At 40.2% G+C, this 13,285-nt stretch overlaps 1 long non-coding RNA gene across 1 annotated transcript; it reads right to left on the bottom strand.

Moving 5' to 3' along the window:
• Positions 1-10,925: 10,925 nt before the first annotated feature.
• On the bottom strand, positions 10,926-12,129 carry LOC112846740 (uncharacterized). The gene is made up of 3 exons (XR_003219862.1): positions 12,024-12,129; positions 11,824-11,879; positions 10,926-11,720 (listed from the first exon to the last, which is right to left on the bottom strand). It is a non-coding gene; the product is annotated as an uncharacterized LOC112846740 (long non-coding RNA).
• Between the last annotated feature and the right edge of the window lie 1,156 nt (positions 12,130-13,285).

Raw genomic sequence — 13,285 nt, forward strand, 5'->3', positions numbered from 1 at the left:
CTTCTAAGCTTGGATGAAAACACATTTCCTTCAACTGACAGAAAAAGCAAATAAAAAAATAACCCAACATGATTAAGTCTTCATGTGCCCAAGAGAAGTTAGATACAGCTTCCTAACTTGCAGCTAAAGTTAAAAGCTGCTGAATATCTTGGTTTTTTTTGCTCACCCTGCTGCATGATGCATGAGTACTCCAGTTCAGATGCTGGTCAGAGGCAAAACACTGCTCTTTAGCATGCTAGGAAAAAACATGAAAAAGTAATTGACAATCTCATGCAGGCTTTTTATAAAATCTATACTATAATCATTTTATCTCTGAAGTACTGTTGAAAAGTTGTTACTCCAAACAGGTGTGTGTGGAAAAGGACTTTGACAGTGTTATTTAAATGCTAATTCAGTGCATGTTAAACTATATAATTTATGTAATATTTCTTCAGCAGACAATTACTGTTAGCTGCTTTTATTTTGGAATTAAATTGGTTGCAAATTGATAAAATAAGTATAATTTTCGTACTCTAAATGTCTGGGATCTCGTTTTACACATTTAATTTTAATTTTATGCATTCATTAATTATGAAAATATTTACCAAAAAAGATCAAATACACTTATCTAATATTACTCTCTTCCACCTAAATCTGAATCAGCTGCAGTTGCTTTTATTTATGTCTTAACACAGTGATTGGCCGACTCGTGACCTGCAGAAATGTAATAAAACTATTGTTTCATGCTGAAAGTGTAATGTAGTGTTTTTTCTTTTTCTTCTCAAATTGAAACTAATTCATACAGGGAGGCACATACTGTGCAAAAAGTCATTGTATTAGCTATGCTTATTACACCCACACATTGCTCATTCATAATTAAACTGCATATCTTAATAGCTGCAGCTGAATTGTCTCACTTTACTGTGTGGATTTTTTATGAGCAGGGTTTGTGGGCTTCCGTCATGTTTCATCTGTATTCGTGTATTTGATTACTTCTATTAGCTGGGATAAAAAAATGAGAAAAGACAGTGGTTAATAGAGTTAGAAAAATAAACAGAATCGCGCGTGAATGCAACAAAAAATCACTTACTCAAAACAATAGTTGTTAAAAAATCATTCTTCAGTTGGTTGAACGTACACGGCTGTTAAATAAATCAAGATGTTTTTTCCTCCCTGGTGCTCTGAATTCTGTGCTGCACACAAAAAAGTAAAAACCCCTGTTGTAAATATGAGGCATTTAGGAAATTCTCCTTTTATTTCCTTCTGGTTAAAAATTTATCCAGTGCTTGTTTGTGCTTCTACCTTCAAAGTCACCCCAAACAGGCTCTACTTCAGCCTGGCAGCTTCAGATGCTTCAAGGCAGCAGCGCATAAATACAATGAATGAAGTCGGGAAAGGAGTAATGGTGTTAAGAGGAGGAGGGGGGGGGTGCCTCGGGCCCTCGTCCCGGCATTCATCTGTCTGCTATCAGTCTGAGGAAGTTGCCCTTCAAAGCTCTCAGAGGGTGAAGCTTGGAAGACATGCCGATAGATAAAGCCGGCAGCTCTATTGCGCCTGTCATCCAACGCCCATCACCATGTGCTTCCTGGAGCAGCGATAAAGATGGATGAGGTTGCCACGTGAGATCCCAGCCAGCCAAATCGTACGTCGGAATGACGCTGATGGAGCGCTTGTTGAGGAGGATAGGAATTCTCTCTGTCTTACTCAGTTGCGTTTACTTACCCAGTTCTCCATATGGATCCTTTACCAGGTTGGAAATAGCCCTACACCGTACGCAACGCTTTCTCACTCCCAACTCTTACTGATGATTGATCAAGATCCATTCTCATCATTCTTTAACCTTCGGAGAGCTAAGGGTGATAACAGCAAAATAACACAATACAGAGAAGGTCAAAATCTTGGAAAAGTCCATCACGCTTGTGATTACTTTATATTGTTTTGCTGTTGGAGACCAATTGCAAGTAGCTGAAACAACCGTTTTTGATCACAAGACATCTCCAAACATTTGGATCGACTTCAATCACTCTCAGAAAATTTGGTGAAGATTTGCAAATAACTGGTGTCTAATTTATAACTGCAGATTGCCAACATGCTGCAATCTGAGTCAGTCTGTGCAGACGGCAGCAACCAGTCTATAAGGCGTCTCTTTGCAATAGGGGAGTCGACGCCACTGACTGAAAGTTGCAGAGCGCCCATGTCACTGTGGCCTTAAATCGCCATCCTGCAGCAGCCACGTAACTATTACTGATTTTTTTTCACATCTATGAGGCTTTGGTTGGATTCTGAATGTGAATTTCTGTTAATCGCTGTGTTATCACAAACAAATTGCACATGTTAGCCAGATTGGCTCTATTTAGTTACAAACTGATAGGAGATTAATTCCATCTTATTGCCATTTTATTGCTGGTTTTAAGCACCAGAGTCACTTTGAAGGGCAACTGACTGGTCACAGACCTGGTCTGACTTTTAAAGGCAACCAGACAAGGTCAGTGCACCACAATTTTGTTCTTGCTGCGGTCTCGAACACACAGGAATACCCCTATATGGTCAGTTTCCACCACAAGATAAAAAAAAGCTTTAGGCTCTAAAACAACCTGCTGCACTTTACGGTGAAGTTCAAAATTGTTAAGCATTAAAGGCAAACTTTCTGCAACAACTTCTGCCTCTCTGGCATGTACTTGCACCAAAGTAGTTCCAGTATGATCGTGTCATTTCTACTTTGGCTGCCAAAGGCTCATTGGTGAAAATGAGGTACATCTTTACAGACTCAATACATGCAACAAGATGTTCCTCTCCACTGCAGCACCAATTTAAGGTGTAATTTCACATAAATGTCCTAGTGCACCTGTAATTGACCATACTATTTTTCTGAGGCCTTCTGAGGCAGCCCGTGGTTTCCATTCATTTAATTATCGGTACAAATGGTACTGACAACAATGAGTCTCATTTCTGCTAAAACATTATGAAACATCACTGTGCTGCAGGGTACGGACTTTGACCAGAAAATTATTAGTGGGAAAGACGAGTATGGTAAATGTGGTTTCTACCGCTCTCCAGTTACAGACAGTATTTATTGAGATTTCTTGGCATATAGATGCTGGTAATACACAGTTGTTATTGTACTGTCAAGACCTCTGCCCATTATTCTTTTTATTACTGTGACTGTCAGTGTGCAGCTCGGCCAGCTAACTAAACATCTTCACATCGAAAGGGTGACAACATGCTATTAACGCTAAATATGAAAAATCCTTCCCTCTTCACGGTGTTGTTTGTCTTCAGCTTATCAGTAATCTAGTTTAACACAATAAACCTTCATCAACCTCTCAGCTTAATTGTTAGTTGATTAACTGAGCCAGCAGTAATTTTCCACTTTTACTGTCATCTGTAAAATTACCTCCCAGAGCACCAAGTGGGTCTAGAAGTGCTGAACGACTCCAGTGTGGGCGTTAAAATGTGTTCTGACATCGTCGGGACGGTTGTTTTGAATATGATTTTATAGAATTAAGCCAGAGAATAATAGTTTAAACTTATTCCTTTACATTTGGGAGGTGGCCAGCACGCTCACACATCTTTGTAATGGAATTAGTTTGTTTACATTGTGGTGCTACTGTACGCAATCTTTACCACTTGCTCACAACCTCATTAAAACACAGAACTGCTACTGTTAACTTGACCCAACTGACAACTCCCACATTTTTTCATCTACGAATTTTTTAAATGATTCTTCTCGCTTTGTGTACAGAAATAAAGCTACGCATACGGGCTTTGCTGTAACGTCAAGGAAGATAAATTCAAGTTTCTACTCTGGATTTTCTTTTGGAAATATTTTCTAGAATGCATAACATGAACAAAAAGAGATTAATATTCAGTTTGCTGACGAGATGGCCGTGTGTGTGTGTGTGTGTGTGTGTGTGTGTGTGCCCAACACATTTCTGCCTAATAATGAGGGTGCAACAGTATTTATAAGCTGCTTTCTGTCCACAGAACATCTGGCCTAACCTTGTATTGCAGAGCCAACCAAATAAGACTGAGTGTTAATGATGTTTTTACTGGCCCCAGTGCCCACATTAATCTCTATGAGCAGGTGTCCACAAAGGCAGGCCTGTGTTTACCTTTGGTTTGTTAGCATTGTGCTAGTCATCTAACTGCTGTCATGGGAAAGCATGTTTATTCTCCTCAGATAATACGCTGTGAAAGCTGCAGTGTGGCCCTTTGCAACAAGCAGGATAACAGATCAAATCTTGAGATAAGAAAAGTTAATAGTGAGCTGCTGCTACTTTCTGTGCCTGTACGTTCATGCATTCGGTAAATTTACAAACTAACTTGATTTAAATCTATACAGATTATAAATTCTATTTGCTGGAAAAAAATGACTTTGTACATATGCAGTGCTCCATTCGCCCTTTTCAGGGTCGCGGGGGGCGCTGGAGCCTATCCCAGCTGTCATAGGGCGAGAGGCAGGGTACACCCTGGACAGGTCGCCAGTCTGTCGCAGGGCCAACACACAGGGACAGACAACCATTCACACTCACATTCACACCTAGTGGTAATTTGGATTATCCAATTCCCCACAAGTTGCATGTCTTTGGACGGTGGGAGGAAGCCGGAGTACCCGGAGGGAACCCACGCAAACACGGGGAGAACATGCAAACTCCACACAGAAAGAGCCCAGCCTGATGGTGGAATTGAACTCAGGACCTTCTTGCTGTGCGGCAACAGTGCTAACCACCGTGCTGCCCACATATGCAGTGCTTACAAAGTTTATTCCTCATATATCTCCATCACATCCAAAACATTAAAGAACCTCAAACCTAGTTTTGTTTTTGTTTTTTTCCAAGGGAAGGGAAAAAAGTGATTAAAAAGCAGAAACAATTTAGACAAATACGTTTTGGAAGATTTCCCGGTTCATGAACACTTCTGTTTGCATGTCACAAAAGTTGTGTTTCTTGTTCATTGTCTCAGCAGTTTTCATGACGTACACAGACCAGCAGGTGCATTTCAGTACATCAACATTTATGAGGTGCTTTGCATTAAGCACAGGCAGCATTGTTTGCAGATGTATGTGTGTGAAAGCTGTTAGTCATTTGTCATATTTGCTGAAGTAAAAATCCCATCCATATTCTTCAGGGATTTTGATTATGAGCTATAATGTTATAACCATCCATCATTGTGAAATGAAGGCATGTGATCCTGTAGAAGCCACAAGTCTGTATGATACCAACCTCGTTTTAACAAAAGAAAAGCATTTTATTCATGATGTCGCAGAAAAGAATTCTACCTGCAATCGTAAACCGAAACAGCAATGTTTGCGATTGGTGGAGGTCACTGTTACCATGGAAATGTTAAAATCCGTGAATGTCAGATTGCTTATTGAGAACAAAACTTCAGAAACCATGGGAGCAGTAATTGCAGTGAGGAGGAGCAAAGTTTACTGAAGCCATACTGATAACTATGCAACACTTTACTACACAAGCTACAAAAACAACAATCATGGAAAACAACAATCTTCACTTTGAGAAAGTTGGATGTTCTTTGCTGTGGAACCTGGGGTTTGCAGTACTTTGTGGAATGAACTGTTATTCAGTTCAGTTTAATTCAGTTTATTTATATTGCACCAAATCACAACACAGTTGCCTCAAGGTGCATCCTCGTTAACTCGCTAACGGAGATTTGCCACGTTAATGCGGTTACAGCGTTAACGTCATTTTAACGAAATTAACTCTGACAGCATTATTATTTATGTATGCAGTTTTGCACCTTTGTACCTTATTTTTTTATCCAAATCATCTTGTGATTCTTCTTGTAGCTATGTTATGTTTTCTATTTGCTCTGAAATGCTAACGGGGAAAATTTAACTTGAGCCAATGTTACTGGACCACGGTGTTGTTTTGTGTGGAGCCATTTCCCTCATTCCTGGGTTTCAAAAATGACGGGTTTGATTTTTGTAAAAGGAGTCGCTCTCATGTCTTATCGAGTGACGCCACTGACTGACTAGTTGGTGGCGTGCAGTCTTTTGATGTCATATTTTCAGATCGACCCAGATTGCTTTAAACTCCGGCCAAGTATCTGCTAAAAAAGTACCTGATACCACCTAATAGAAAACCCTAAAAACCGAGTTGAGTGGAGATGAGTAGGTAGTAGAGGAAAAGAGCTACAGGAGACCCAAAGTCGCTTTTCAACCGTAAGGGTTGCCCCTGGTGGCTATTACAAGAATGCAGGTTTTAGGCTCATGTTCATTGGTGTCACTTTGCAGACTGGACATTACGCCCCTCTTTCATGACTGAAATCTGGCTGTTTGCTGACTTCGATGGTGTGGCTTACATTTCTAAGCTAACTTTAGCCAGTGTTTTTCACTGTCGGCACTGTGGGCCCTTGGTAATGAGCTCAAATGTCACATCCTTTCGATGTTTGTTGCACATATTAAGTATTTCAGAAAGAAATCCGTGCAGAAACCGAAAAGGACAGCCGCAGAGTCAATGGAATTTCCAAATTGTGTTCCAACCTGTTGACCCATCAACACTGTTTTTAATGCATGAACAAAGCAGAAGATTTTATTATTGCACAACAGACCTACTCTCTCTTTGACCTCTCACTGTTTCTTATAACTGCTTACAGTCCACATATTGTCATTCATATTTTTGTTTCTGTTGTCATGACAACTGAAAAACCAGATCTCACAGCTGCTGAGAAGTGAGAGCAGGGTGGAAATCTGTGCCTGTCCTGGTTCTGCCAGCTCACTGTGACGAGGAGCCACATTAATCAACCCCATCCAGTGGACAAGGGGAGAGTCCAAAATTAACATGTCACCAATTTTAGCCTGTTTTGATGACAAAGAGGTTACCGCCCCCCTCCGCAGGAATACCCTGGCCCAAATATCCGTCTCTTTGTCAGCAAAGATGCTAGAAATCTTTCACCGATGTTAAAGGTTGAGCGTTAATAAAAAAATAATCAGGCTGCAGAGAATTGTTTGGGCTATTTCAATTGAAACATATTGCTGAGCATGTATAATTTTAGGAAGGTCAAATTAATCTATTATGGAAAGCTAATTAAACTGACATTAATCTCTTATAGGCAGTTTTAGTGACTGATTGCTTCAGGCAGATAAGAGCCAGACACCTCTGCAGGAAAAAAAGGCTTCTTTTCATACGAGACTATGGAGCTCGCCATATTGATTGGGTATTGATTCAAGGTTCAAGACATAGAGAGATCTCCGCCCTCAGCGCCATGCTTTTTTATTTCTGGGAGAGCATTGCAGCAAATCAGATAACACTGTTAGAGAGCGAGACGGGAAGATAACCCAGTTAGAATGCAGGGGGGCAGTATTTTGTACTGGCGATGCTGTGATTTGGCTCTCATCTGCAGGCCCCTGCTCTCATCCCACTGGCCAATATGAGATGTAATTTGGTCACACCAGATTGAGCACCTCTCCGTCGACCCTGAGGGCAGCAGGCACTCTGTTAGTTATGGTGACAGAGAGTGCGGCTATTTATCAGCCCGGGCGATTTCTTAAATGAGGACATATTGGCAGGTGCCCAAGCAGGATGAGGGGACGGGGGCTTCACAACGGCTGCAGCCAAGATCGCTGAGGTGACAGCGGACGTCTTCTCTAGTTTTAAAGTAGCAAAGAAGCTGAGCGCCGGTGGTCGCAGACAGGAAGTCGATTATTTGCATTCACTGCATTGTCGCAACGCTCGATGCATTTTAATTGGACAAAAACGAGGCTGTGAGTTGCAGACACAGTAGAAATACAAATGATAAACAAGCACTGTGCTGTAGAAATATTTCAGAGGCTGTCTGTTTAAATAAGATAACAAGACATTTTTCTGTATAAATCAATAAGCTTGGCCTGCTATCAATTATCATTTTTTTTATTTTTTTTGCTAAGAATGCAGTTTAGCTGCAGTCAGATGCCACCACGTAGGCTGCATAATGAGAAATGGGACAAGCTCACTGATTAATTTATAACAAAAGAGTCAACAAAGGAAGGAGTATTGTATATCACCTGGTGCAGACAAGATAAGTGCAGGGTCTAAATTATATTTGTTGAGATACAAACATAGATGGATTACCTCCGTGCCCAAACAGTAAATTAAAATGCAGCACCCTCACCTCAGCAGGCGTCTCGTCCTGCTGCAAAAACTTTTTTTCTTCTTTTAATTTATTTGCTTATTTATTTATTTTTCATTTAAGTGGGCAGCAGGATGGAATAATAAATCCTCCTCTTTGGTGACTGGTTAAGACTCATTAAAAATCGCTATAAAGCATCGCAGCCAACTGTGGCTCTGTACCATGTGAATAGCTTGCAAAGTAAATATTATGCCTCGGCCATATTTTCTTTCAGGGATTTACATTAATAAGATAGTGGGTGTGCAGTAATCAGCTAATGGCAAGCCTGGCCACGCAGGGCTAATAGCAGCGAGGTTGTGCTACAATTAGCCAGTGATTGCAGGCAACAGCTGAGACGCCGTGTTTCTTCTGGGGGGGAAAAGGCAGAAGTTTCCTTAACGAGAAAGCTTTTTTTTAAGGATTGCTTTGTTTTAAAATGTAACGCTTTCCCCAATTTGTAAGCAAAATGCGGCACAATCTGCAATTACTATAATCCCTGACAGCTCAGTTTCTCAACAGCAACGACTCTATTAAATCCAGAAAGAAGATATCCAAGAATCTCCTTTGTTTTGGAGACTATCACAAAGAACACGCTGCGCAGTTGCTTTTCTTTACACTTGCTCATCCCTTTTAACGCAGCAGATGAAGAACCTAAATGTGAACAGAGGACTTGACCTCTATTCAAAAGAACGTAATGTAACCTCTGCAAGAGAACCGAGGGTAAAAATAGCAGCCTCCTGGTTTAGAAGTTTTTAATCTCACAGTGCTGCATTTCCACACAAGTTTAACTGGAGACGGATGGAGAAAAGGATGAAAACCAAAGCAGGAATGTCACTGAACTTACTGCTGACCTGGTTGTCAGTGTTTAGCAGCGATGCTCCTAGTGACTAATTCACTATCATTTTAAACAAAATCAGAAAATGCTCTGAAATGAGCACAATGAAATGAGAAAGGTCAAACGTGTTGATACCAATATTGTGTTTAAGAGACATCCCAACTCAGTAATCATGTGCATTTTAAAGAGTCATGTGACACACCTGGAACGATCAGACCCTTTAAACAGTGTCTCTCACTTACTCGCTTTTGGGAAGCTTTCAGTACACAGTGATGAAGGGCTGTAGTCAGTTTCATTGATATTATTTACTTCACCTGTCTCTTGTCATCTCCTCCCCACCTGTACTGCATGTGTGTGAGCAGGTGGACTCACAGCAAGCTGAAAGTGAAATAAATGAGGTGAATAATGTATTTTTTTTTATTTCATTTTAAAAAAAAATCTTGGTCCTGTTGTCATTTATCTTACTATTCCATAAATACTCCTCAGGAATAGTCGTTTTTCTCATCGAGCTGGTGTAACAAAATACATACCCAGAGAAATAAGGAGTACAATAACTCTTCTTTCTCTATATTTATGAAACAGTCGTTACTGGATACTCAAACATGTTCTCATGATTTGAAGTAGTGCTACTGAAAGTCGTTGATTCTAGTGGGGTTTTTTGCCTTGTGTATATATAAGTGATTTTGATGTTTGATCTTTAATGTTATATGGGCATTGTTTCTGCCTTTAGTTACACTCACATGCCTCTGTATGTTTGTTTTTGTTGATTAATTTAATATGCCATCAAAATGCAGGTACTGGAGATGAAAATCAGCATGTGTAGCTAACTCTGGCATATTTACTTGATGAATTTAAGTGCTTGTGCTAATTAATATGCATTGTCCCTTTTTAAAGAAACATAAATGTTGCAAAAGAAAACAAAGTGAAGCAGGATCAGACTAAAACTTAGTATCAGCAGAAGCAAATAGCCGATATATCAGAAATGTTAATGATTATTAACATTTTTTCGTAATGGAGGCTCATTTTTATACCTTTTCAAGATTTCATGAACTCTCAAGAACTACAGCTGTGACTTCAAGTCTGTGAAGGTTTAGTGGTTCGACCTTAGTGTGGATGTGTGTCCTTGTAGTATGAAGCTCGAGGTTTTTGTGAAAGAAGACAAGCTGCCACAGTTCCTGCATTTCAATTTTCATACATTTTCCTTGCATATTGAGTAAGTTTGTATTATTGATGCAGTATTTGGGTTAGAATGGCCAGAAAGAAATGCTGGCTTGCATACTGCAAAATGCGACCTCACACAGTAAAAGACTGAGGTACTTTGGCTGCATTTGAAATACAGCGGTCGTATGAGCAACTACATCCAGTCTCGCTCAGCTCCTCCGTGACGTCTTATTGTTGTTTGTTTTTTCTGCTTTTCCTTTGGTGGTTTTCAGCATTCTTCACTCGTCCAGGCGCACATCTACACGGCTAATTTCACTCCTTTGTTTTCCCAACCTAGGAGGGCTGAAATTTATCTTCTCTAATTTCAAGGTCCAAGTACAGAGAGTGTCCATCTTAGATAAATTTATGATACTGGGCCGTAAAAACATAACCAAGAGTAGATGAATCAAAACAAGCCCTGCAGGTGTGTGGAAATGAGAAACCAAGAAAGAAGGACAAACCAGATGAAGAGAAAACATGCACAAGACAAATAATGATGCACCTTTTGGTAAAATGAAGCTGAATCACATTGCAGGAGGATGTCACAGCAGGACGCTGCCTCCTGCCAGCAGGGAGGCAAACTGATTCCCATCTTTTCAAATCTTCAATTTGACTTCAAAGACCTTTTGGACCTGACCTCTTTAGACTCTCGCATTAATACCAGACATGAAGATTTCTAAAAACTTTGCAGGTATGCAGTCGGGTTTTATTACAATGAACGCATGAGAGCGTGTTTTAATGACAGCGTGTGCCAACAGAGTTATAGATTATACAAATTTATAACCTGGGCATCTGCGTCGCTTCTGCTCTGATTCAGTGATCTTTATTCCCTTTGGTAATCGAGGGCAAGACAAAGTCATTTAATGCCAGACCTTTAATTCACAAGAGTCGAGGCTGAAAGGGAATTAAATCTAAGAGTTTTGCATATATGAATTAATACATTGTTAAATTCACCTTATCAGGATTTAGTGTGATTTTTTTTAAATATTTGTTTTTCTGCTTAAAAATGATTATTTTTTAGAAATACACAATTAATGTGCAGCAGAAGGTTTCTGATCAAACTCCAGTGATTAAAGAAACAAAGATTAGAAGGTGTTCGGTTTCCTCAGCTCTTCGAAAACCATTTTGTTGTTACTGCTGATCTCCAGACTGTGTTTTCTTGTTTCTGGCTATCTCCAGAAGGCCGTAGCGAGGCGGCAGACGTACAGGCTGCGCTGCCATACATCCACATCACTTTTAAAAGACAGAGAGATGTTGCCTTTCCTCCCCGACTGCCTTTATGGCGAATTAATGATTTATTGCTTCGGCTTCTTGCTCTTCTCATCTTACTTGGAGGGGGGGCAGTTTAACAAGCATGCTCATTTTCACTCCCGGCCTTCACAATGTCCTCACTCACAGAGAAATGTGCCACGGTGCCGCTGTGTGCTGCACAGCTGTGACCCAGTTCAGAGACTTTTTCACCACAACAACCTCAGCGGGGAACAAGAAAACCCAAACCCGGCGGGCACGGCTCACGGTGCACGCTGCTCCAAAATCTCAAACCGGCTTCTCTGCATATCAGGCGGCCACGTTCACCACAACGGGCAATCTGATGCACCCACTGCGTAGGAGTGGACTTCATTACCAAACACTTTGTAATGTGTGAGCTTAAAGCTACTTTCCAATTATTGTCTGCAAACTTAAGGAGAAAATAATCTTCTTACCTGTTATCCAGCAGCAGGTCTCATCTTCAAAAGTAGTTTTAAGGAACAACAGGTGTCTGAGGGCAGTTTTAAAAAAAGACAAATAGGCAAATAAATAAGTAAATAAATAAAATAAGAGCCTTAAGAATCCCCCCCCCCAAAAAAACCCCCCAGGTATACGTGGACTGCATTCATAAAGCACCTTTTCTACTTTAACTTACCAAACGCAGTGTTTTGGACTTATGATGTCACTTCCCATACGGTAAAAAAATATATTTTGGCTAGGAAAAATTTATTTTTTTACCGTATGGATTTGAATAAGAGAGGGCAGAACTCCACGTCAGTCTTAGTCTGCAGTGGAAATGTTAAAAACAGGAACGTTACAGCAGAAATAAACATTTTGTGATGACTGTGCAGAAGCTTAATAGCCACTATCTTTTTGCTAAGCTTTACTGCTGTTAATTTACATAACTTAAGTAGTCCTGTTATAGTTTTTGAAGTATTGTTAAGTTTTGGAGCATTTTTATTACAAATATCTGACAAATAAAATCGATTGCTTTGTGGTTAATACCTCTTTAAAGCTTGTTTAAGAAACTGTGCTCCATGAATGCGCTTAGCTAACTAAGTTTGCTAGTATTAGCTGGTAGCTTATTAGCACCAAGGTTATTACAGTTAACTAAAAACTTACAGTAGATGTGAAAAAAAATTGTAGTTAACTAAAATAAAAATATAGATGAAAGATCTTTAGTATTTGTTAGTTTGGTAAAAATAAATAAATAAATAACTAAACCCACAAGTTGCCGCACAGCAAGAAGGTCCTGAGTTCAATTCCACCATCAGGCCGGGCTCTTTCTGTGTGGAGTTTGCATGTTCTCCCCGTGTTTGCGTGGGTTCCCTCCGGGTACTCCGGCTTCCTCCCACCGTCCAAAGACATGCAATTTGTGGGGATAGGTTAATTGGACAATCCAAATTGCCACTAGATGTGAATGTGAGTGTGAATGGTTGTCTGTCCCTGTGTGTTAGCCCTGCGACAGACTGGCGACCTGTCCAGGGTGTACCCCGCCTCTCGCCCTATGACAGCTGGGATAGGCTCCAGTGCCCCCAGCGACCCTGGAAAGGATAAGCGGAAGCGAATGGATGGATGGATGGATGGTGCTTCTGATGCCTTATGCCCTCCACAAAACAATAATAAAAAATAAAAAGACTGAAACTAATACAAACTAAACTGAAGATAAAAAAAAAACTACACCAGAAGTCAAACTGAATTAAAAACAGGTCAAAATGAAAACCTGTAAATACGAAAACACCAGTGGGTGATTTCAAAGTGGATATGTCCCTCTTTAAACACGATCTTGCTTATGGACACTTGGATGTGTAGAAAGCTGTAGTTGGAGACTGAACCAACAGCCTTGTGATTAGATAAACTGGTTTGGTCAGCTTCACCTTCTACTTGAAACTGAGGGAAAAATAAATGGAAAAGGGC

The sequence above is a fragment of the Oreochromis niloticus genome, linkage group LG4 (assembly GCF_001858045.2).
Source record: "Oreochromis niloticus isolate F11D_XX linkage group LG4, O_niloticus_UMD_NMBU, whole genome shotgun sequence".
Taxonomy (NCBI): domain Eukaryota; kingdom Metazoa; phylum Chordata; class Actinopteri; order Cichliformes; family Cichlidae; genus Oreochromis; species Oreochromis niloticus.